The 20,872-nt window shown below is 39.3% G+C and overlaps 1 protein-coding gene and 1 long non-coding RNA gene across 3 annotated transcripts in view; one reads left to right on the top strand and one right to left on the bottom strand.

Moving 5' to 3' along the window:
* LOC124186843 (regulating synaptic membrane exocytosis protein 1) overlaps positions 1–20,872 on the top strand; it is a 1,552,625-nt gene that overhangs the window by 169,501 nt on the left and 1,362,252 nt on the right. The gene's annotated exons all lie outside the window — the stretch shown is intronic.
* Positions 4,176–13,538, bottom strand: LOC124186844. 2 transcript variants are annotated; one of them, XR_006871729.1, is made up of 4 exons: positions 13,262–13,538; positions 10,156–10,438; positions 7,050–7,332; positions 4,176–4,226 (listed from the first exon to the last, which is right to left on the bottom strand). It is a non-coding gene; the product is annotated as an uncharacterized LOC124186844 (long non-coding RNA). The 2 variants fall into 2 exon arrangements; XR_006871730.1 differs by lacking the exon at positions 4,176–4,226 and adding an exon at positions 4,660–4,694.

Genomic DNA, 20,872 nt, shown 5'->3' on the forward strand with positions numbered 1-20,872 from the left:
GTCTCGGTCCGTTCGTGTTTGCCATCAGGCGGCTTAGGGATGCTATCCTTTCAGCCGCCTTCTGAGCCGTTCGTCGTATGTGAGGCCAGAAGGTCATCTTCGTATCCAGGGTCACCCCCAGGTACTTGACTTCCCCTCTGGTCTCGATCTCGTCCGTCCCGACCGTCATGCGTAATATCGTCGGTATTCGTCTCCTGGTGAGAAGCACCAGTTCTGTCTTTTCCGTCGCGAGTTGCAGTCCGTGGTCAGTCATCCACCGTCCGACTCGTCTCATCGTCTGGTTCAGTGCGTATTGTGCCAGATCTGGAGTTCGCTCGACTATCACTGCCGCCACGTCGTCAGCGTAAGCGACCAGGCGAACGCCGAGCGGGAGCTCCAGTCTGAGCAGGCCGTCGTACATCCCGTTCCAAAAGTCGGGTCCTAGTATGGAACCTTGAGCGACCCCCGCGGTAATCTGTCTCGTCACTTGGCCTTCGGTCGTTTCGTACGTCAGTCGTCTGTTCCGAAGGTAGTCTTCAACAACTCGGAGCAAGTAAGGCGGGACCCCGAAGTCGCCTCTCAGCGACCCTAGAATATCCACCCACCTGGCCGAGTTGAAGGCGTTCTTAACGTCAAGTGTCACCAGCAGCGCGACGGGTCGCGCAGCGTGGCAATGTCTGTCTGTCGACCGGAAGGAGTCAACCACCTCTTGGATCGCTCCAATCGTTGATCGACCCCTCCGGAAGCCGAACTGCTGGTCAGAGAGGCCTCCGCCGTCCCGTATCGCGTCCGTAAGTCGTGGTCGCAGAAGCTGTTCGTACAGTTTCCCCGTCGTGTCCAGTAAGCTCAGCGGCCGGTAGGCCGACGGCGTGCTGGGGTCACCCTTACCCTTTGGGATAAGGACCAACCTCGCCACCTTCCACCGGTCGCTGAATGTCCCTGTCGTAAGGCACGTATTGTAGAGGTCGAGAAGTATCTCCGGCCTCAGGCTCGCCATCAGCCGAAGAACCTCCGCCGGTACCCCGTCCGGTCCTGGGGCCTTACCCCTCTTCATCGCTTTGGTCGCTCCGACGAGCTCCTCGGCGGTGAAGACGGGGGGCGCCGCCGTCTCGTCGTCGTTCGTCGCGTCCGTACGCGTCGGGTGCGTCGGGAACAGTCCGTCGACGATCCGTCGTGCGGTTTCAGCATCCTTGAGTTCTGGCGGGATCCGGGCCCCCAGCCTACCGGTCACAATCTTGTAACCGGCACCCCAGGGGTCGCGGTCCACCTCCTCGCAGAGCTTCTTCCAGCATCGCGTCTTGCTGTCTCTGATGGCGTACGTCAGTCGTTTCCGTTCAGTCTTGTACTCGGCCTGAAGGGTTTCCCTCTCGGGTCTCCCTCCAGCCCTCGTAACCCGTCGTCGTTTTGCCAGGCAACTCTTCCGCAGCTCGGCTATCTCGTCCGTCCACCAATATTGTGGTGGTCTGTTACGTCCGTACCGTCGTTTTGGCATTGTGCTGTCGCACAGCCGCGTCGTCAGCTTGGCCGTCTCGTCCGCCAGTCTTTCCGCCCTTTGCCGGCCAGTCAGCTCTGGGGGGACGTCGGTAGTTGGGGCCGGCGCTGCCGCCAGCTCCGCCGAGAATTTCAGTACGTCGAGTTTGTCTACGTTCCACCGCGGGGGGTGCCGTGTCCTCGTCCGTGTCGTCCTTGTCTCTCCTGCCACTTCGAAGGCGATGTACTGATGATCGCTGGCCGTGTAGCCCTCGAGCACCCGCCACCGCCCTATCCGTGGCAGAGTCCTGTCCGTCGTCATCGTTACGTCCGGGATGGAGTCTCCAAATCCCGGCCGTCTGTACGTTGGTACGTCTCCCGTGTTCGCCACTACTAGGTCCAGCCTTGCGGCCATCTCCAGCAGCAGCCGTCCGCGTCTGTTCGTTTCCGTCATGCCCCACTCGACCGCCCTCGCGTTGAGGTCCCCCGCGACCACGAGGTCCCCGGGCAGGTCCCTGAGTCCGTCCTCGAGGAGCGCAACCTTCGCCCGGAACTCCGCCGCAGCGCAGTTTGGGGTCAGGTAGACGCTGACGTAGGTGACAGCGCCCACCCTAGCCCAGACGTAGTCGTCCCCGACGCCACGAGCGGTTATCCGGGCTCGGGCAGCGCCCCTCACCCAGATAGCCGCTGTCTTGGTCTCGTTCGTAATCCAATCCTGTGTTTGTCGCACCCTGTACGGCTCGCACAGGATCAGAATGTCGGCGTCGTGTTCGTCTGCTATCTGTGGTAGTAGCATGTCTGCTGTCCTACTACGGTTCAGGTTGCCCTGAACTATCCTGTCCGTCTTCCGGCCTGCTTCTTGCACTCCTCCAGCGCAACCCGGTACACCGCGCACCTCCCGGAGCCCGCGACATGCGCCGCATCGCCGTGTCCCGCCTCGGCGCACAGTGGGCAGGCCGGTCTGTTTTTGCAGTCCGTGGCGTAGTGTCCTGTCTCGCCACATTTTCTGCAGCACTTCGTCCGGTCTGTATTTTTGCATTTTGTCTTGGTGTGCCCGTATCCCAGGCACTTGTGGCATTTCGTCACCGTCAGTCGTGGTCGGACGCGGCAAGCTACCCATCCAATCCCGATCCGTCCCCGGCCGAGCAGCGCTCTGGCTTCCTGCGACTCTAGGTCGCATACGGCCATAAACTGCTCGGCCCGGTTCGGACCGAAGATGTGGACCCCAAAGTCCGCGTCTCGTCCCGTCTCTCGTCGCAGTGCCTGTATCACGTCGTATCTGGTCGTGACGCAGTCAAGATCCATGATCTCCAGTTGAACCCTGGAGGTCCCGGTCCTGACGTTGCCTGCGTCGCCGACCGCGTCCTGCAGGACGCGTCGGAAGTCGTCTCGTCCGTTGGCGTCTGTCTTTATCTTCAGAAGACACAGACCATTCTTCGTCTTCCTGAGAGTCGTCACTTTAACATGACTCTTCGCAGGGTCGACCGTGGTCCGTATCTTCCTCACGATGTCGGAGTACGTCGTGTCGTTCCCGGGTTTGACGAGCACCGCCGTCCCCCAATGTTTGGGAGCCGCTCTGCGCCCCTCAGCCCCGGCTGTCGTGTCCTTCGTCGCGTTCGTCCCGTCCGTCCGCGTCTTCTGTTTCTTCTTTACCTTTCTTGTCCTTGTCACTGTCTGCCAGTCAGCGACCGGTTCCGCAACCGTTGCCCTCTTCTGAGAGGTTTCCGGAGTGGTTCCAGTCGCCTCCCGTTTCCGTTTCGTCCGCGGAGTGTTTTGTGTCCGTTGTTCAGTCTCAACGTCCGTCTCCGTCGTCTCGTTGTCCGTCTTGTGGTCTTTCGGGGCTGCTTTAGCGCGCCTGTTAAGCGCAACGTCGGCAGCCTCGAGAATGGTCTTTATGCCCAGTTTGACGGACATACTCATATTTTTTTGGATGGCCGCTGCCTCGGCCATCCTTGTCGCCGTACTGTGGATCAGTGACAATAAGTCCGTCAGGTCCATATCGTCCGTGATCCGTGTTTTCGTGCCGATCGTGGATACAGCGGAAGCGCAACTCGCTCCGCTGCCCGTGCTCGACACGCTGTCCGTCCTGTCTCGTCGTTGGTGTCCCAGTATCGTCCTGTCCGCTGTTCCAGTTTTCGTGTCCGCTGTCTTTGTTGCCGTCTTTGTCACCTGGTCCTTGCACAATTTGCGGCCCTCAGAATCCGTGCCGCTGCCATGGGCCACCGGGGCTTTCACCCGATCGGAACCCAGGGTGGATTTCCCCTGTGCTGGGGCTACCACCTGAGGTAATTCGTTGTTTACCTTGTGCATCTCCATAAAAAGTTCCTAAGTGCTACGGGTCTCTCGGGGGCGCGACTCCCCGTACCGCGCCGGAACATAGCACGGCCCCAGAGGTCGCCTCGGGGGCCTTCCGTCGGACTTGTGCCGACTTCCGTCCCCTCCGACTTACTAGAAAACCCCGGGGTCGTCACTTCCCGAGCGGACCAGGTTTTTACGCCCAATCCGCCTCCTGAGGCCGCCTCGGGGGCCATCCATTGGGCCTGTGCCAACTTCAGTCCCCCTTGACTTACTCGATGTACGCGGGGTCGTCACCTCCCGAACGAGGGGTTTAACCCCCCCGCCACCTGCGGTAATTATTATTATTATTATTATTATTGAAAATGAAAGGTTCGTCGAAGTTCCGGTCAGGAAGAAGAAGAATTTAATAGTTGAAAAACGTGAATATACAAAATCGACGTTTCGGCCGGGCCCTGCCGACCATCCTCAGGAAATAAAATCTAAATAGTTAACAAAAAATAGGATGCTTCAACAAAACAATTCAGAGTTGAGAGCATGGAATATGTTTAACAATACAATATTTGTTGTTTTACAGAATTAAGTGAAAATTAAACAGTTTTAACGCAGCTGTCAAAGTGACAGTTTTAGGTTACGTGTCAAAATTTGAAGATAGGTTAATCAGATGAAAAATTGGTTTAAGAGAAAAGAAAATTTGTCAGAAAAAAGCTTATTAATAATTTGGAAAAAAGGAGATGGGAAAAGATTAAATTAATTTAGAGAAGATTACTCACAAAAAATGACAACCGGTACATGCTTAGATGTTGTTAGTGGTACAGCATTTCGGACGGAAGTGAAGGTTAGCGGGGAACCATTCGTAAATCTATGTTGTTGATCACGTGTGAGATTTGAACTGTGCTCGAAAGTCATGGATTACAAAGGCAGTGACCAATCAGGAGTAAGGGGCGTTACTGTTTTGAGAACCAACGATAATGTAGACTAGAGGATGTTGGAGTATAGGTGGCTAAGATTTTCGATATCTGTACGTTTGTTTACCGAGTTCCTTTTGTTCTTAGAGATATGTATCATTTCTTTGATAATGCGTTTGTACCAATTCGGTTCTGTAGCAAGGGTTATAGAGTTGTTAAAATCGAAATTGTGACCCAGGGTCAAAGCGTGATCTGCTAAAGCGCATCTTTCAGTGACATGGCATTTGATATTAGAACGATGACCAGAAATTCTATTTTTTAGGTGTTGTGACGTTTGTCCAATATAACTCATGCTACAGTCTCGACATGGTATTTTATATACACAGTTGATTTTCTCTAAATTAGGAGTAACAGATTTAAGATGAGAAAAAAGAGACAGTTTGGTAGTATTAGATATTTTAAAAGTAATTTCAATTCCCTCGTTCTTAAGAATTTTTTGGATTTGGCTAGATAGATTTTCTACATACGGTATAGAGATAGAGTTTTTAAATTTATCATTAACATCAGTTGGATTGTTGGAGTCTACATTCCAATCAATCGAGTTGTACATTTTTTCTATTCTATACTTTTTGATATCATTGATGAATTTGATAGGGTAGCCATTGGAAGTAAGAGTTGTTTCTACAAGTTTTAAATTCTTTTTAAGGAATTGAGGGTTTGATATTTTAAGGCAGCGATCGAACAAGGATATGGCGACAGATTTTTTGTGTTTGATGGGATGATGTGAGTTGAAATGAATGTATCTACCAGACCAGGTTGGTTTATGGTGCCAATCTAAGATTATGGTGTTATTGTGGTTGATTACCATAGTGTCTAAAAAACTGATTTTTCCATCTTTTTCCAACTCGAAAGTGAATTGTATACGTGGGTGAAAGCTGTTGAATTTATTAAGAAGGAGTTGTAGATTTTCGTTTTTAACACACGTTATAATATCATCGACGTAACGATAGTAAAAAGGTAGGCTGAAAGGAAGATTTGAAATGATTTTTTTTTCCAAGTGTTCAAGTATCAGATTCGCTACTACTGGGCTAATCGGTGAGCCCATTGCTACGCCAAAAATTTGTTGGTAGAAATTATCTTTGTAGGCGAAATAGCATGAATCTAGACACAGTTTGGTGGCGGCTAGGAATTCTTTTTTATTAATGTTAGTGTGACCTTTCAAATTGGGCCAGTTTTTACTGATGATCGATATCGCTAGTTTAGTTGGAATGTTGGTAAACAATGATTTGACATCTAGGGATACTAACAGGTGATTAGGTGGAATTGTTTTTCCCCTGATTTTGTTTACAAAGGACCAAGTGTCCTTGATGTGATAGTCTGATGTACCTGTTATGTTAGATAAGACACAAGAAAAAAATCTCGAGATTTTGTAGGTGGGGGAATTGATGTTAGAAACAATCGGTCTGAGTGGAACATTTTCTTTATGAATTTTTGGTAGAAAATAAATTTTAGGAGGAAGAGAGTTATATGTTTTGAGATGTTTAGCCGAGTTGGAATCTATAAATTTTTTCTGTTGCCATAGACTTATCATATCGTTGACTTGTTTTTGTACTTTCAAAGTGGGATCACGAGAGATAAGGTTATAGGTAGTCGAATCATTAAGGATATCTTGACATTTTTGTTCAAACTCCATCTTTTCCATGACGACTGTAATGTTACCTTTGTCGGCATCGGTGACAACTAGGTGGTTATTATGTTTTAAGAATTCCTTGGTATGTTTAACCTTGGAGGTTATTTCAAAGTGAGTAGTGGGAGGATTTTTGCCAAGTTTGTTGCTAATGAGTTGGCTAATATTAGATCTTACTTTGTCTTTGGTGATTCCACTTTTGTTAAAAAGAGCTAATTCTACGCTGCTTACAATATCATCAATAGGTAAATTAATATTATTAAATGGTAAACCGTGATTAGGACCGAGTGATAAGGTCTCTTTAATTTCAGAAGGTAAATCTGTCTTAGATAGGTTAACTAACCAATTATTATTGTGAAACTCTTTAGGAGTATGTATAGATTTAAGTTTGTTGAATTTTCTAATATTATCTGTCTTAATAGCATTGAATAAACGATTGGCCTTATTTATATCCAAGTTGAAGTTTTTATAATCCAAATTTGTGAAATGGTTCGAGAAGAAAAGGTTGATATTATTATTAAGTTCTTGGATTAACTGCCTTTCTTGTCGATAACATGTTTTAATTTCAAGCGACAGACACTTTTGTTGAAAAACGCGTAATGCTTTGATGAAAGTTTTTTCACTTTTTAAATGTTGAAGGTTTTTGATTTTAAAATTTAGAAAATTTGGAATAATTCCAAATTGGCGGCATTTAAGGAGGAACACCTTACGGTTTTTGATGCGTGCTAGTTTTTGCCGGTAGTTCCAGATCTTCTTGGTTTGTGAGTGATTTGAAGTTCGGTATGACGTAGGATGACGGTGGTACGAGACGTCCACGAAGCCGTTTCGATGCATTGTGTTTAGGAAAGAAGTTTGTGACCGGGAGGTAGATTGAAAATGAAAGGTTCGTCGAAGTTCCGGTCAGGAAGAAGAAGAATTTAATAGTTGAAAAACGTGAATATACAAAATCGACGTTTCGGCCGGGCCCTGCCGACCATCCTCAGGAAATAAAATCTAAATAGTTAACAAAAAATAGGATGCTTCAACAAAACAATTCAGAGTTGAGAGCATGGAATATGTTTAACAATACAATATTTGTTGTTTTACAGAATTAAGTGAAAATTAAACAGTTTTAACGCAGCTGTCAAAGTGACAGTTTTAGGTTACGTGTCAAAATTTGAAGATAGGTTAATCAGATGAAAAATTGGTTTAAGAGAAAAGAAAATTTGTCAGAAAAAAGCTTATTAATAATTTGGAAAAAAGGAGATGGGAAAAGATTAAATTAATTTAGAGAAGATTACTCACAAAAAATGACAACCGGTACATGCTTAGATGTTGTTAGTGGTACAGCATTTCGGACGGAAGTGAAGGTTAGCGGGGAACCATTCGTAAATCTATGTTGTTGATCACGTGTGAGATTTGAACTGTGCTCGAAAGTCATGGATTACAAAGGCAGTGACCAATCAGGAGTAAGGGGCGTTACTGTTTTGAGAACCAACGATAATGTAGACTAGAGGATGTTGGAGTATAGGTGGCTAAGATTTTCGATATCTGTACGTTTGTTTACCGAGTTCCTTTTGTTCTTAGAGATATGTATCATTTCTTTGATAATGCGTTTGTACCAATTCGGTTCTGTAGCAAGGGTTATAGAGTTGTTAAAATCGAAATTGTGACCCAGGGTCAAAGCGTGATCTGCTAAAGCGCATCTTTCAGTGACATGGCATTTGATATTAGAACGATGACCAGAAATTCTATTTTTTAGGTGTTGTGACGTTTGTCCAATATAACTCATGCTACAGTCTCGACATGGTATTTTATATACACAGTTGATTTTCTCTAAATTAGGAGTAACAGATTTAAGATGAGAAAAAAGAGACAGTTTGGTAGTATTAGATATTTTAAAAGTAATTTCAATTCCCTCGTTCTTAAGAATTTTTTGGATTTGGCTAGATAGATTTTCTACATACGGTATAGAGATAGAGTTTTTAAATTTATCATTAACATCAGTTGGATTGTTGGAGTCTACATTCCAATCAATCGAGTTGTACATTTTTTCTATTCTATACTTTTTGATATCATTGATGAATTTGATAGGGTAGCCATTGGAAGTAAGAGTTGTTTCTACAAGTTTTAAATTCTTTTTAAGGAATTGAGGGTTTGATATTTTAAGGCAGCGATCGAACAAGGATATGGCGACAGATTTTTTGTGTTTGATGGGATGATGTGAGTTGAAATGAATGTATCTACCAGACCAGGTTGGTTTATGGTGCCAATCTAAGATTATGGTGTTATTGTGGTTGATTACCATAGTGTCTAAAAAACTGATTTTTCCATCTTTTTCCAACTCGAAAGTGAATTGTATACGTGGGTGAAAGCTGTTGAATTTATTAAGAAGGAGTTGTAGATTTTCGTTTTTAACACACGTTATAATATCATCGACGTAACGATAGTAAAAAGGTAGGCTGAAAGGAAGATTTGAAATGATTTTTTTTTCCAAGTGTTCAAGTATCAGATTCGCTACTACTGGGCTAATCGGTGAGCCCATTGCTACGCCAAAAATTTGTTGGTAGAAATTATCTTTGTAGGCGAAATAGCATGAATCTAGACACAGTTTGGTGGCGGCTAGGAATTCTTTTTTATTAATGTTAGTGTGACCTTTCAAATTGGGCCAGTTTTTACTGATGATCGATATCGCTAGTTTAGTTGGAATGTTGGTAAACAATGATTTGACATCTAGGGATACTAACAGGTGATTAGGTGGAATTGTTTTTCCCCTGATTTTGTTTACAAAGGACCAAGTGTCCTTGATGTGATAGTCTGATGTACCTGTTATGTTAGATAAGACACAAGAAAAAAATCTCGAGATTTTGTAGGTGGGGGAATTGATGTTAGAAACAATCGGTCTGAGTGGAACATTTTCTTTATGAATTTTTGGTAGAAAATAAATTTTAGGAGGAAGAGAGTTATATGTTTTGAGATGTTTAGCCGAGTTGGAATCTATAAATTTTTTCTGTTGCCATAGACTTATCATATCGTTGACTTGTTTTTGTACTTTCAAAGTGGGATCACGAGAGATAAGGTTATAGGTAGTCGAATCATTAAGGATATCTTGACATTTTTGTTCAAACTCCATCTTTTCCATGACGACTGTAATGTTACCTTTGTCGGCATCGGTGACAACTAGGTGGTTATTATGTTTTAAGAATTCCTTGGTATGTTTAACCTTGGAGGTTATTTCAAAGTGAGTAGTGGGAGGATTTTTGCCAAGTTTGTTGCTAATGAGTTGGCTAATATTAGATCTTACTTTGTCTTTGGTGATTCCACTTTTGTTAAAAAGAGCTAATTCTACGCTGCTTACAATATCATCAATAGGTAAATTAATATTATTAAATGGTAAACCGTGATTAGGACCGAGTGATAAGGTCTCTTTAATTTCAGAAGGTAAATCTGTCTTAGATAGGTTAACTAACCAATTATTATTGTGAAACTCTTTAGGAGTATGTATAGATTTAAGTTTGTTGAATTTTCTAATATTATCTGTCTTAATAGCATTGAATAAACGATTGGCCTTATTTATATCCAAGTTGAAGTTTTTATAATCCAAATTTGTGAAATGGTTCGAGAAGAAAAGGTTGATATTATTATTAAGTTCTTGGATTAACTGCCTTTCTTGTCGATAACATGTTTTAATTTCAAGCGACAGACACTTTTGTTGAAAAACGCGTAATGCTTTGATGAAAGTTTTTTCACTTTTTAAATGTTGAAGGTTTTTGATTTTAAAATTTAGAAAATTTGGAATAATTCCAAATTGGCGGCATTTAAGGAGGAACACCTTACGGTTTTTGATGCGTGCTAGTTTTTGCCGGTAGTTCCAGATCTTCTTGGTTTGTGAGTGATTTGAAGTTCGGTATGACGTAGGATGACGGTGGTACGAGACGTCCACGAAGCCGTTTCGATGCATTGTGTTTAGGAAAGAAGTTTGTGACCGGGAGGTAGATTGAAAATGAAAGGTTCGTCGAAGTTCCGGTCAGGAAGAAGAAGAATTTAATAGTTGAAAAACGTGAATATACAAAATCGACGTTTCGGCCGGGCCCTGCCGACCATCCTCAGGAAATAAAATCTAAATAGTTAACAAAAAATAGGATGCTTCAACAAAACAATTCAGAGTTGAGAGCATGGAATATGTTTAACAATACAATATTTGTTGTTTTACAGAATTAAGTGAAAATTAAACAGTTTTAACGCAGCTGTCAAAGTGACAGTTTTAGGTTACGTGTCAAAATTTGAAGATAGGTTAATCAGATGAAAAATTGGTTTAAGAGAAAAGAAAATTTGTCAGAAAAAAGCTTATTAATAATTTGGAAAAAAGGAGATGGGAAAAGATTAAATTAATTTAGAGAAGATTACTCACAAAAAATGACAACCGGTACATGCTTAGATGTTGTTAGTGGTACAGCATTTCGGACGGAAGTGAAGGTTAGCGGGGAACCATTCGTAAATCTATGTTGTTGATCACGTGTGAGATTTGAACTGTGCTCGAAAGTCATGGATTACAAAGGCAGTGACCAATCAGGAGTAAGGGGCGTTACTGTTTTGAGAACCAACGATAATGTAGACTAGAGGATGTTGGAGTATAGGTGGCTAAGATTTTCGATATCTGTACGTTTGTTTACCGAGTTCCTTTTGTTCTTAGAGATATGTATCATTTCTTTGATAATGCGTTTGTACCAATTCGGTTCTGTAGCAAGGGTTATAGAGTTGTTAAAATCGAAATTGTGACCCAGGGTCAAAGCGTGATCTGCTAAAGCGCATCTTTCAGTGACATGGCATTTGATATTAGAACGATGACCAGAAATTCTATTTTTTAGGTGTTGTGACGTTTGTCCAATATAACTCATGCTACAGTCTCGACATGGTATTTTATATACACAGTTGATTTTCTCTAAATTAGGAGTAACAGATTTAAGATGAGAAAAAAGAGACAGTTTGGTAGTATTAGATATTTTAAAAGTAATTTCAATTCCCTCGTTCTTAAGAATTTTTTGGATTTGGCTAGATAGATTTTCTACATACGGTATAGAGATAGAGTTTTTAAATTTATCATTAACATCAGTTGGATTGTTGGAGTCTACATTCCAATCAATCGAGTTGTACATTTTTTCTATTCTATACTTTTTGATATCATTGATGAATTTGATAGGGTAGCCATTGGAAGTAAGAGTTGTTTCTACAAGTTTTAAATTCTTTTTAAGGAATTGAGGGTTTGATATTTTAAGGCAGCGATCGAACAAGGATATGGCGACAGATTTTTTGTGTTTGATGGGATGATGTGAGTTGAAATGAATGTATCTACCAGACCAGGTTGGTTTATGGTGCCAATCTAAGATTATGGTGTTATTGTGGTTGATTACCATAGTGTCTAAAAAACTGATTTTTCCATCTTTTTCCAACTCGAAAGTGAATTGTATACGTGGGTGAAAGCTGTTGAATTTATTAAGAAGGAGTTGTAGATTTTCGTTTTTAACACACGTTATAATATCATCGACGTAACGATAGTAAAAAGGTAGGCTGAAAGGAAGATTTGAAATGATTTTTTTTTCCAAGTGTTCAAGTATCAGATTCGCTACTACTGGGCTAATCGGTGAGCCCATTGCTACGCCAAAAATTTGTTGGTAGAAATTATCTTTGTAGGCGAAATAGCATGAATCTAGACACAGTTTGGTGGCGGCTAGGAATTCTTTTTTATTAATGTTAGTGTGACCTTTCAAATTGGGCCAGTTTTTACTGATGATCGATATCGCTAGTTTAGTTGGAATGTTGGTAAACAATGATTTGACATCTAGGGATACTAACAGGTGATTAGGTGGAATTGTTTTTCCCCTGATTTTGTTTACAAAGGACCAAGTGTCCTTGATGTGATAGTCTGATGTACCTGTTATGTTAGATAAGACACAAGAAAAAAATCTCGAGATTTTGTAGGTGGGGGAATTGATGTTAGAAACAATCGGTCTGAGTGGAACATTTTCTTTATGAATTTTTGGTAGAAAATAAATTTTAGGAGGAAGAGAGTTATATGTTTTGAGATGTTTAGCCGAGTTGGAATCTATAAATTTTTTCTGTTGCCATAGACTTATCATATCGTTGACTTGTTTTTGTACTTTCAAAGTGGGATCACGAGAGATAAGGTTATAGGTAGTCGAATCATTAAGGATATCTTGACATTTTTGTTCAAACTCCATCTTTTCCATGACGACTGTAATGTTACCTTTGTCGGCATCGGTGACAACTAGGTGGTTATTATGTTTTAAGAATTCCTTGGTATGTTTAACCTTGGAGGTTATTTCAAAGTGAGTAGTGGGAGGATTTTTGCCAAGTTTGTTGCTAATGAGTTGGCTAATATTAGATCTTACTTTGTCTTTGGTGATTCCACTTTTGTTAAAAAGAGCTAATTCTACGCTGCTTACAATATCATCAATAGGTAAATTAATATTATTAAATGGTAAACCGTGATTAGGACCGAGTGATAAGGTCTCTTTAATTTCAGAAGGTAAATCTGTCTTAGATAGGTTAACTAACCAATTATTATTGTGAAACTCTTTAGGAGTATGTATAGATTTAAGTTTGTTGAATTTTCTAATATTATCTGTCTTAATAGCATTGAATAAACGATTGGCCTTATTTATATCCAAGTTGAAGTTTTTATAATCCAAATTTGTGAAATGGTTCGAGAAGAAAAGGTTGATATTATTATTAAGTTCTTGGATTAACTGCCTTTCTTGTCGATAACATGTTTTAATTTCAAGCGACAGACACTTTTGTTGAAAAACGCGTAATGCTTTGATGAAAGTTTTTTCACTTTTTAAATGTTGAAGGTTTTTGATTTTAAAATTTAGAAAATTTGGAATAATTCCAAATTGGCGGCATTTAAGGAGGAACACCTTACGGTTTTTGATGCGTGCTAGTTTTTGCCGGTAGTTCCAGATCTTCTTGGTTTGTGAGTGATTTGAAGTTCGGTATGACGTAGGATGACGGTGGTACGAGACGTCCACGAAGCCGTTTCGATGCATTGTGTTTAGGAAAGAAGTTTGTGACCGGGAGGTAGATTGAAAATGAAAGGTTCGTCGAAGTTCCGGTCAGGAAGAAGAAGAATTTAATAGTTGAAAAACGTGAATATACAAAATCGACGTTTCGGCCGGGCCCTGCCGACCATCCTCAGGAAATAAAATCTAAATAGTTAACAAAAAATAGGATGCTTCAACAAAACAATTCAGAGTTGAGAGCATGGAATATGTTTAACAATACAATATTTGTTGTTTTACAGAATTAAGTGAAAATTAAACAGTTTTAACGCAGCTGTCAAAGTGACAGTTTTAGGTTACGTGTCAAAATTTGAAGATAGGTTAATCAGACCAAAAACCTTCAACATTTAAAAAGTGAAAAAACTTTCATCAAAGCATTACGCGTTTTTCAACAAAAGTGTCTGTCGCTTGAAATTAAAACATGTTATCGACAAGAAAGGCAGTTAATCCAAGAACTTAATAATAATATCAACCTTTTCTTCTCGAACCATTTCACAAATTTGGATTATAAAAACTTCAACTTGGATATAAATAAGGCCAATCGTTTATTCAATGCTATTAAGACAGATAATATTAGAAAATTCAACAAACTTAAATCTATACATACTCCTAAAGAGTTTCACAATAATAATTGGTTAGTTAACCTATCTAAGACAGATTTACCTTCTGAAATTAAAGAGACCTTATCACTCGGTCCTAATCACGGTTTACCATTTAATAATATTAATTTACCTATTGATGATATTGTAAGCAGCGTAGAATTAGCTCTTTTTAACAAAAGTGGAATCACCAAAGACAAAGTAAGATCTAATATTAGCCAACTCATTAGCAACAAACTTGGCAAAAATCCTCCCACTACTCACTTTGAAATAACCTCCAAGGTTAAACATACCAAGGAATTCTTAAAACATAATAACCACCTAGTTGTCACCGATGCCGACAAAGGTAACATTACAGTCGTCATGGAAAAGATGGAGTTTGAACAAAAATGTCAAGATATCCTTAATGATTCGACTACCTATAACCTTATCTCTCGTGATCCCACTTTGAAAGTACAAAAACAAGTCAACGATATGATAAGTCTATGGCAACAGAAAAAATTTATAGATTCCAACTCGGCTAAACATCTCAAAACATATAACTCTCTTCCTCCTAAAATTTATTTTCTACCAAAAATTCATAAAGAAAATGTTCCACTCAGACCGATTGTTTCTAACATCAATTCCCCCACCTACAAAATCTCGAGATTTTTTTCTTGTGTCTTATCTAACATAACAGGTACATCAGACTATCACATCAAGGACACTTGGTCCTTTGTAAACAAAATCAGGGGAAAAACAATTCCACCTAATCACCTGTTAGTATCCCTAGATGTCAAATCATTGTTTACCAACATTCCAACTAAACTAGCGATATCGATCATCAGTAAAAACTGGCCCAATTTGAAAGGTCACACTAACATTAATAAAAAAGAATTCCTAGCCGCCACCAAACTGTGTCTAGATTCATGCTATTTCGCCTACAAAGATAATTTCTACCAACAAATTTTTGGCGTAGCAATGGGCTCACCGATTAGCCCAGTAGTAGCGAATCTGATACTTGAACACTTGGAAAAAAAAATCATTTCAAATCTTCCTTTCAGCCTACCTTTTTACTATCGTTACGTCGATGATATTATAACGTGTGTTAAAAACGAAAATCTACAACTCCTTCTTAATAAATTCAACAGCTTTCACCCACGTATACAATTCACTTTCGAGTTGGAAAAAGATGGAAAAATCAGTTTTTTAGACACTATGGTAATCAACCACAATAACACCATAATCTTAGATTGGCACCATAAACCAACCTGGTCTGGTAGATACATTCATTTCAACTCACATCATCCCATCAAACACAAAAAATCTGTCGCCATATCCTTGTTCGATCGCTGCCTTAAAATATCAAACCCTCAATTCCTTAAAAAGAATTTAAAACTTGTAGAAACAACTCTTACTTCCAATGGCTACCCTATCAAATTCATCAATGATATCAAAAAGTATAGAATAGAAAAAATGTACAACTCGATTGATTGGAATGTAGACTCCAACAATCCAACTGATGTTAATGATAAATTTAAAAACTCTATCTCTATACCGTATGTGGAAAATCTATCTAGCCAAATCCAAAAAATTCTTAAGAACGAGGGAATTGAAATTACTTTTAAAATATCTAATACTACCAAACTGTCTCTTTTTTCTCATCTTAAATCTGTTACTCCTAATTTAGAGAAAATCAACTGTGTATATAAAATACCATGTCGAGACTGTAGCATGAGTTATATTGGACAAACGTCACAACACCTAAAAAATAGAATTTCTGGTCATCGTTCTAATATCAAATGCCATGTCACTGAAAGATGCGCTTTAGCAGATCACGCTTTGACCCTGGGTCACAATTTCGATTTTAACAACTCTATAACCCTTGCTACAGAACCGAATTGGTACAAACGCATTATCAAAGAAATGATACATATCTCTAAGAACAAAAGGCACTCGGTAAACAAACGTACAGATATCGAAAATCTTAGCCACCTATACTCCAACATCCTCTAGTCTACATTATCGTTGGTTCTCAAAACAGTAACGCCCCTTACTCCTGATTGGTCACTGCCTTTGTAATCCATGACTTTCGAGCACAGTTCAAATCTCACACGTGATCAACAACATAGATTTACGAATGGTTCCCCGCTAACCTTCACTTCCGTCCGAAATGCTGTACCACTAACAACATCTAAGCATGTACCGGTTGTCATTTTTTGTGAGTAATCTTCTCTAAATTAATTTAATCTTTTCCCATCTCCTTTTTTCCAAATTATTAATAAGCTTTTTTCTGACAAATTTTCTTTTCTCTTAAACCAATTTTTCATCTGATTAACCTATCTTCAAATTTTGACACGTAACCTAAAACTGTCACTTTGACAGCTGCGTTAAAACTGTTTAATTTTCACTTAATTCTGTAAAACAACAAATATTGTATTGTTAAACATATTCCATGCTCTCAACTCTGAATTGTTTTGTTGAAGCATCCTATTTTTTGTTAACTATTTAGATTTTATTTCCTGAGGATGGTCGGCAGGGCCCGGCCGAAACGTCGATTTTGTATATTCACGTTTTTCAACTATTAAATTCTTCTTCTTCCTGACCGGAACTTCGACGAACCTTTCATTTTCAATCTACCTCCCGGTCACAAACTTCTTTCCTAAACACAATGCATCGAAACGGCTTCGTGGACGTCTCGTACCACCGTCATCCTACGTCATACCGAACTTCAAATCACTCACAAACCAAGAAGATCTGGAACTACCGGCAAAAACTAGCACGCATCAAAAACCGTAAGGTGTTCCTCCTTAAATGCCGCCAATTTGGAATTATTCCAAATTTTCTAAATTTTAAAATCAAAAACCTTCAACATTTAAAAAGTGAAAAAACTTTCATCAAAGCATTACGCGTTTTTCAACAAAAGTGTCTGTCGCTTGAAATTAAAACATGTTATCGACAAGAAAGGCAGTTAATCCAAGAACTTAATAATAATATCAACCTTTTCTTCTCGAACCATTTCACAAATTTGGATTATAAAAACTTCAACTTGGATATAAATAAGGCCAATCGTTTATTCAATGCTATTAAGACAGATAATATTAGAAAATTCAACAAACTTAAATCTATACATACTCCTAAAGAGTTTCACAATAATAATTGGTTAGTTAACCTATCTAAGACAGATTTACCTTCTGAAATTAAAGAGACCTTATCACTCGGTCCTAATCACGGTTTACCATTTAATAATATTAATTTACCTATTGATGATATTGTAAGCAGCGTAGAATTAGCTCTTTTTAACAAAAGTGGAATCACCAAAGACAAAGTAAGATCTAATATTAGCCAACTCATTAGCAACAAACTTGGCAAAAATCCTCCCACTACTCACTTTGAAATAACCTCCAAGGTTAAACATACCAAGGAATTCTTAAAACATAATAACCACCTAGTTGTCACCGATGCCGACAAAGGTAACATTACAGTCGTCATGGAAAAGATGGAGTTTGAACAAAAATGTCAAGATATCCTTAATGATTCGACTACCTATAACCTTATCTCTCGTGATCCCACTTTGAAAGTACAAAAACAAGTCAACGATATGATAAGTCTATGGCAACAGAAAAAATTTATAGATTCCAACTCGGCTAAACATCTCAAAACATATAACTCTCTTCCTCCTAAAATTTATTTTCTACCAAAAATTCATAAAGAAAATGTTCCACTCAGACCGATTGTTTCTAACATCAATTCCCCCACCTACAAAATCTCGAGATTTTTTTCTTGTGTCTTATCTAACATAACAGGTACATCAGACTATCACATCAAGGACACTTGGTCCTTTGTAAACAAAATCAGGGGAAAAACAATTCCACCTAATCACCTGTTAGTATCCCTAGATGTCAAATCATTGTTTACCAACATTCCAACTAAACTAGCGATATCGATCATCAGTAAAAACTGGCCCAATTTGAAAGGTCACACTAACATTAATAAAAAAGAATTCCTAGCCGCCACCAAACTGTGTCTAGATTCATGCTATTTCGCCTACAAAGATAATTTCTACCAACAAATTTTTGGCGTAGCAATGGGCTCACCGATTAGCCCAGTAGTAGCGAATCTGATACTTGAACACTTGGAAAAAAAAATCATTTCAAATCTTCCTTTCAGCCTACCTTTTTACTATCGTTACGTCGATGATATTACAACGTGTGTTAAAAACGAAAATCTACAACTCCTTCTTAATAAATTCAACAGCTTTCACCCACGTATACAATTCACTTTCGAGTTGGAAAAAGATGGAAAAATCAGTTTTTTAGACACTATGGTAATCAACCACAATAACACCATAATCTTAGATTGGCACCATAAACCAACCTGGTCTGGTAGATACATTCATTTCAACTCACATCATCCCATCAAACACAAAAAATCTGTCGCCATATCCTTGTTCGATCGCTGCCTTAAAATATCAAACCCTCAATTCCTTAAAAAGAATTTAAAACTTGTAGAAACAACTCTTACTTCCAATGGCTACCCTATCAAATTCATCAATGATATCAAAAAGTATAGAATAGAAAAAATGTACAACTCGATTGATTGGAATGTAGACTCCAACAATCCAACTGATGTTAATGATAAATTTAAAAACTCTATCTCTATACCGTATGTAGAAAATCTATCTAGCCAAATCCAAAAAATTCTTAAGAACGAGGGAATTGAAATTACTTTTAAAATATCTAATACTACCAAACTGTCTCTTTTTTCTCATCTTAAATCTGTTACTCCTAATTTAGAGAAAATCAACTGTGTATATAAAATACCATGTCGAGACTGTAGCATGAGTTATATTGGACAAACGTCACAACACCTAAAAAATAGAATTTCTGGTCATCGTTCTAATATCAAATGCCATGTCACTGAAAGATGCGCTTTAGCAGATCACGCTTTGACCCTGGGTCACAATTTCGATTTTAACAACTCTATAACCCTTGCTACAGAACCGAATTGGTACAAACGCATTATCAAAGAAATGATACATATCTCTAAGAACAAAAGGAACTCGGTAAACAAACGTACAGATATCGAAAATCTTAGCCACCTATACTCCAACATCCTCTAGTCTACATTATCGTTGGTTCTCAAAACAGTAACGCCCCTTACTCCTGATTGGTCACTGCCTTTGTAATCCATGACTTTCGAGCACAGTTCAAATCTCACACGTGATCAACAACATAGATTTACGAATGGTTCCCCGCTAACCTTCACTTCCGTCCGAAATGCTGTACCACTAACAACATCTAAGCATGTACCGGTTGTCATTTTTTGTGAGTAATCTTCTCTAAATTAATTTAATCTTTTCCCATCTCCTTTTTTCCAAATTATTAATAAGCTTTTTTCTGACAAATTTTCTTTTCTCTTAAACCAATTTTTCATCTGATTAACCTATCTTCAAATTTTGACACGTAACCTAAAACTGTCACTTTGACAGCTGCGTTAAAACTGTTTAATTTTCACTTAATTCTGTAAAACAACAAATATTGTATTGTTAAACATATTCCATGCTCTCAACTCTGAATTGTTTTGTTGAAGCATCCTATTTTTTGTTAACTATTTAGATTTTATTTCCTGAGGATGGTCGGCAGGGCCCGGCCGAAACGTCGATTTTGTATATTCACGTTTTTCAACTATTAAATTCTTCTTCTTCCTGACCGGAACTTCGACGAACCTTTCATTTTCAATCTACCTCCCGGTCACAAACTTCTTTCCTAAACACAATGCATCGAAACGGCTTCGTGGACGTCTCGTACCACCGTCATCCTACGTCATACCGAACTTCAAATCACTCACAAACCAAGAAGATCTGGAACTACCGGCAAAAACTAGCACGCATCAAAAACCGTAAGGTGTTCCTCCTTAAATGCCGCCAATTTGGAATTATTCCAAATTTTCTAAATTTTAAAATCAAAAACCTTCAACATTTAAAAAGTGAAAAAACTTTCATCAAAGCATTACGCGTTTTTCAACAAAAGTGTCTGTCGCTTGAAATTAAAACATGTTATCGACAAGAAAGGCAGTTAATCCAAGAACTTAATAATAATATCAACCTTTTCTTCTCGAACCATTTCACAAATTTGGATTATAAAAACTTCAACTTGGATATAAATAAGGCCAATCGTTTATTCAATGCTATTAAGACAGATAATATTAGAAAATTCAACAAACTTAAATCTATACATACTCCTAAAGAGTTTCACAATAATAATTGGTTAGTTAACCTATCTAAGACAGATTTACCTTCTGAAATTAAAGAGACCTTATCACTCGGTCCTAATCACGGTTTACCATTTAATAATATTAATTTACCTATTGATGATATTGTAAGCAGCGTAGAATTAGCTCTTTTTAACAAAAGTGGAATCACCAAAGACAAAGTAAGATCTAATATTAGCCAACTCATTAGCAACAAACTTGGCAAAAATCCTCCCACTACTCACTTTGAAATAACCTCCAAGGTTAAACATACCAAGGAATTCTTAAAACATAATAACCACCTAGTTGTCACCGATGCCGACAAAGGTAACATTACAGTCGTCATGGAAAAGATGGAGTTTGAACAAAAATGTCAAGATATCCTTAATGATTCGACTACCTATAACCTTATCTCTCGTGATCCCACTTTGAAAGTACAAAAACAAGTCAACGATATGATAAGTCTATGGCAACAGAAAAAATTTATAGATTCCAACTCGGCTAAACATCTCAAAACATATAACTCTCTTCCTCCTAAAATTTATTTTCTACCAAAAATTCATAAAGAAAATGTTCCACTCAGACCGATTGTTTCTAACATCAATTCCCCCACCTACAAAATCTCGAGATTTTTTTCTTGTGTCT

This window comes from Neodiprion fabricii, chromosome 7 (genome assembly GCF_021155785.1).
Source record: "Neodiprion fabricii isolate iyNeoFabr1 chromosome 7, iyNeoFabr1.1, whole genome shotgun sequence".
Taxonomy (NCBI): Eukaryota; Metazoa; Arthropoda; class Insecta; order Hymenoptera; family Diprionidae; genus Neodiprion; species Neodiprion fabricii.